The following is a 6,076-nucleotide window of genomic DNA, read 5'->3' on the forward strand; positions in this document are numbered from 1 at the left end:
GTATTCCGAAACTTATCCGAAACGACCCGAACCATTTTGGTGTCCGAATGTAGCCTTCCAATATATGAATCTTTATGTCTCGACCATTTCGAGACTCCTCTTCATGTCCATGATCTCATCCGGGACTCCGAACAACCTTCGGTGCATCAAATCACATAACTCATAATACATATCGTCATCGAACGTTAAGCGTGCGGACCCTACGGGTTCGAGAACTATGTAGACATGACCGAGACACATCTCCGGTCAATAACCAATAGCGGAACCTGGATGCTCATATTGGTTCCTACATATTCTACGAAGATCTTTATCGGTCAAACCGCACAACAACATATGTTGTTCCCTTTGTCATCGGTATGTTACTCGCCCGAGATTCGATCGTCGGTATCATCATACCTAGTTCAATCTCGTCACCGGCAAGTCTCTTTACTCGTTCCGTAATGCATCATCTCGCAACTAACTTATTAGTCACATTGCTTGCAAGGCTTATAGTGATGTGCATTACCGAGAGGGCCCAGAGATACCTCTCCGACAATCGGAGTGACAAATCCTAATCTCGATCTATGCCAACTCAACAAACACCATCGGAGACACCTGTAGAGCATCTTTATAATCACTCAGTTACATTGTGACGTTTGATAGCATACTGAGTGTTCCTCCGGTATTCGGGAGTTGCATAATCTCATAGTCATAGAAACATGTATAAGTCATGAAGAAAGCAATAGCAACAAATTAAACGATCATAGTGCTAAACTAACGGATGGGTCTGGTCCATCACATCATTCTCTAATGATGTGATCCCGTTCATCAAATCACAACACATGTCCATGGCTAGGAAACTTAACCATCTTTGATTAACGAGCTAGTCAAGTAGAGGCATACTAGGGACACTCTGTTTGTCTATGTATTCACACATGTACTAAGTTTCCGGTTAATACAATTCTAGCATGAATAATAAACATTTATCATGATATAAGGAAATATAAATAACAACTTTATTATTGCCTCTAGGGCATATTTCCTTCGGGTCGCACGGCGTGAGCGTCAATGCATGAGGAAGGCCCTGGCCACGGGTGACGCGTCAGCGAGGCGCCGGGCAATCGCACGCGTGTTGGTCGATCCCGAGGAACCACTCATCGCGTCTGTCCTCCAGCGCTCCCTGACAAGGCGGAGTCGGATGCGATGCGGCTTTGGTGAAAGAACGCCAAAGCGCTCCGACTCGCTATCGAGTTGTCCGAGCGTGAGGCGTCGGCGAGGGCGAAGGCGAGGAGGCACGTCGAGGAGCAGGAGTGCTTGCTCCGGAGGCTTGTCGGGGTGCAGATGGACCTGTCGGACGACTCTGACGACGAATAAGCTCCAACAACAACGATGACGACCCTCCGGCAGCCGACGCCTACAACGAAGGCCAAAGCAGCACCGCCGACCACAAGGGGAAGGGGGGGAGGAAATGGTGATTTGTTTCGCCCTTACCCGATTAATTAATTTTTTATCCTATGTTTACGTAGTGTCTGATTGGAACTGCATATTTTGGTTGTTCGACGATCATTTATGTGTGAATTATGCCCGATTTAAGTAGATTTGGTGCTAGTTTAGGTTTATTTTCATATGTGTATGTGTTGCATGGATATGAGGGACCCAATTTAAAATAAGAAGTGCCTGGTCAATACCCACGAACTCGTCATCTGGGGTTTGAGGGGCCGGATTTGATGTATTCGTTTGTAGATGCTCCTAATTCCACGAAAACGGCCGACGTTCGCAGGGATTCGAGGGGGCGGATTTGGTGTCTTCGTTAGTTCGTTTGTAGATGTTCCTAGTTCCACGAAAAAAGCCGACGTTGGAAACTTGTAATATCGTCTTCTATTCTCGCCGCACCTCCCTCCCAAGGCGACGTCTCTGAAGCCATTTCAAAAGCCATTTCTGAAAGCCATTTCAGAAGCCATTACAGTCTGATCTCCACGGGGAACAGATGTTCAGAAGCCATTTCAAAATCCGGATGGTGGCAAAATTGATCCACTCTCCGCTCGCTCGCTGTCAAAACGCTCGTTCCAACTTCTGGGTTGGTGCTAGTACGGTACCTCTGGTAGCCAGTAAAGATTCTTTGGTCACTCGCATGACACGCGCGAGGTACTCCAACTAAAAACATGAAGATCACGTACGACTGGTGTGGTTTTCTTTTTTTGGAAAAGAAGAATTATCTCAACCTCTGCATCAGAGTGATGCATGCACGACTGACGTGAGGTGCTTCCGGCACCGGGCCATCGACACACACACAGGCGGCAGCTATCAATCCTATTCTGACGCACCGAGTTGGCCAGTTGCCCAACTGTGTGTGCAACGTGTTGTTTCCGCTACTTCCATTTTGGACCGAACCGTCACCGGAAGCTTTCGGCCAGAATATATTCTGCAGGTTGCCCTAACAGCGACCCGGGGCTCACATGGCCGGGCACAGACAAGCCCAGCTGCATGCTCTATGCCTAAATTACCTAACACCGTACCGAGGAACCAGCTAAAAGCTCCCCTGATTGTTGCTGCAAGTTCGCAACAGGTTTCGCTTGGGACCTTTCACATGATACGCTAGGTATAAAGTTAGTACAAAGTTAATCATTTATTTTGGAATGGAGGGAGTACCTCCTTTTCCACTCTTGTACTATTACTAATCCATCTTTTTCGTCATCATCATCAACATCTTTTTGGTACGTGTATTCACGAAGAAAGTTCAACTGGATCGTCTCCGAAAAGAAAGGTGATACGTTTTAATACTGGATCAATCGATCGCCAGAGTAGACCAGTTTAGAGAGAGAGATAGAGAGAGTAGACCAAGAGTCCACGTACGGCGAGTCGATCGGCGAGCATGCATGGAAGAAACTACTGGCCAGAAGGGCGCCCGTGTACACCGATCAGCGACCGCTAACTTGCACGCACGCACGCTAGACCTACGGTAAAAGAAGGACCGTCCCGTCGTCCGGACCAGTCAATGCATTTCTCATGTATTGACCGTCGTAGACGACGGCGTTAGCCGCTGCCACTAGCTGCGTATTTTCCTGATCCGTAGCGTTGATCGATCAATGAACCATACGTGCAGATCTACCAGCTTCTTCTATTTTCCAGTTGAAGAGTAAGCGTGTGGCTGCACAGCTGCGCCATGTCCGTGTCGTCGCAAGCAGTCCCGTCGTCTCGGGCACGCTGGTGAATGGTTCACGACAAGGACGCTCCTGATCTGCAGATCTTGAGAACATCTACGGTCATCAGCACGTTGTAAATTAATCTACTGCGCCAACAGCACTGGCTATATAGAATAGTATTAATCGATCGATCGATAGATGAGGGGATCGAAGCGTCAAGGGAGATAGGAGTATAACCGATCACGCGAGATTGTCCAACGATAGTTCTTGCATGTGGGCGTGCATGTGGCTCAAGATTAATTCCTCCCACCGCGACTTTCTTCCAGCCGCGCAATCTCGCCGGAGAATGAGCTCCGGTGATCGGTAACAGCCAGCCCCGAGCTGGCTCCCAGCAGAAGTTAACCAGAAATTCAATCAGAGCTGGCAATGCTGAAAAACCGCAAGAGGTGGTACATGCCTACACTGTACACAGGACTTAGTGCAACGTGGTCACCCATGCATTCTTGGCCGACCCATCACTATCGATCCATGCATTGATGCGTATCATACGGCCCCCATGCCTAGTCAGAAAGTTCACATGTTACCTACTCGACTGATTCCTCCTCCTCTGCAGGGCATATAAAGGCTCAAAAGTCCTCAGAGAAGAAAGGATCAGTGTCACCTTCCAAGTAACTCACATGCGCAGCAAGAATATGGAGTATGAGTCAGTGCACACATCAGACGCTAATCGCTGACAACATCCGGGACTCTCAACAGTATCAGTCTGGGTGGGTGCATGGTTAGTGCATGTTACGCGCCGCGTCGAGCAGTATCAGCTGCACATGTCCATGTCAGCCGATCGATGCGGTCAAGACAGGCAGAGTTGGTCAAGTGTTACGGTTCGCCTCGATCCATCGGATCTCGATTAGTTCTTGATTCATCAACCACCTCCATTAATTGCCATTCCTGCTCAAATTATTTGCATACATATAAGCACCCTGACTCAAGCGTTTACTTAAGCCCATTATCCCACATATAGTACTCCTGATTCCAGAGTACTTTCTTGGAAAGTCACTAGCGAAGAATCCCATTCTTCATACATAGTGTCATTGCTTCTGCTTAATTTTTTCTTTTCTTGCGCGAAACTGGGTCGAGATCTGAACTAATAGCTGACTGATCACGTGCAGTGGTACTACTTTGAATCATCATTCAGAGAAGTGATTATAATGGACAGTGGTTGCTCAGCAATCGGTCAGTAGGAGAATCAAGGAATTATTCGGTATAGTACTGTATTTTATGTTGGGGAAGAGGAAATGATGCATGCTCGCAGTTGGCAGACTGGAAGTAGTAGAACATGAAGTGGTCAGTTAAGGTTCTCGGGCATCAATCATGGAATACAAAATCTGCCAATTTGGTAGTCGATGGTCTAACCGAATCTCACTTATACTTCATATATTCAGGGGAACTGTTGATGCATCATTGAGATCGTTAGTTCGTACCAGTCGCAAATCATGAGCGATTAGTTGCATAATCTAATATGCACAAGGAAGGCATTTTCGGGTGGTTATCTAACCGAAAGATGCTGAGCTTCCGAGGAAATTCGAGAGGGGAGACAAAAAAAAAGAGAACCAACTTGTGGTGCAATGTTTAGGAGGATCATTGTGCCCCTAGGTCATCAGATATAGAACTTCAGGTATGACAAATGTGTGTCTCATAAAGGCAGAATATTGCTTCAGTGGGAGGCGATATTTCCTTCAATAGCGAGGCACCTATGGTTGCATCGTCAATCTCAAGAACCATCGGCTCAGCCTCTCGAAAATGCTCATATAGGTACGGGGTGTATGTGTGTGCATGTGTTCATATTTCAAAAGGGTTAGTGTATGTGTGTTAGAATAAATCCGAGGCATACCGTCGATCATCTGAGGACCAAGCAATCACATGAGCATGACACCGAGATTTGTTAACGAGGTTCACCGATATGGCTACATCCCCGGGGCTTGACTACGGGCGCTTCTCCCCGTGACACCGTCACAATACCGCACACCGGCCACCCGGGCGCCGGCACACGCCGCCGGCTCCCCCTTGCGTGCCTGTGCTATTATGTTGGCATAGGTTACATCGTGTGTCTATCCCCGCTATATATGAGAGGCCTAGGATACAAGTGTCCTACTAGGACACAACTCCATATCCTATCTAAACGCAATACAACTCAGAGTTCAACTGTAACCTAACTTGTACACAATATTCGACACAACTCTAACAAACTCCACCTTGGCGAATATTCTCCACCACCTTGAATTCGTCAATGTGTCAAACTTCCATGTACATTGGACTTGAGCTTATCCCATGAGTACTGCTGCTACTCCAAAGACTCCATGTGACTCCACCTGCAACTTGTAGTCCCTTCTTTTCTTGACCACAGTCAACGCTCGAGCAAAATTAAGTTCCTTGTTACTCTAGGTGCTCCCAACTTCCAGAGTATCAGTCCAACATCATCACACACTGATCACTGACCTGCGTGAAAGTAAACAACTCACATATTGGGTGTCACGCATAAGAGTTATCTGAACTCAACATCACCGCTTCTTTCTTGACCGCCTGCCTGAAATTTGAAAAAAAATTCACTATTGCTTGTAGTCATCCCGAGTCAAATTCGCAGTTGTCTCACCACATGTATGACCACCAGAGCCCTGGCCCGTCTCCATGCCCCGTGCGTACCGCACGCCTCGCCGCTATTACCGCGTCGAGCCTCCGCTGTCCCGATCGAGCCTCAAGGGTCGCAAACCCACACCACTCAACCCCCACTGCAGAGTACAACCGATCATCACCGACCGATGAGGAGTTTCACGCTTCCATCAGACCACTAGGCTCCAGTCCGAATTACGTGTCACTCGCTTTTCTCCAGCTGAATAGGCTTCGACTCCGTCGACTTACGCCGTAGCCCCTCAATCCAGCTCCACCTTCAACATGACTCC

This window comes from Triticum dicoccoides, chromosome 6A (assembly GCF_002162155.2).
Source record: "Triticum dicoccoides isolate Atlit2015 ecotype Zavitan chromosome 6A, WEW_v2.0, whole genome shotgun sequence".
NCBI classification, from domain to species: Eukaryota; Viridiplantae; Streptophyta; class Magnoliopsida; order Poales; family Poaceae; genus Triticum; species Triticum dicoccoides.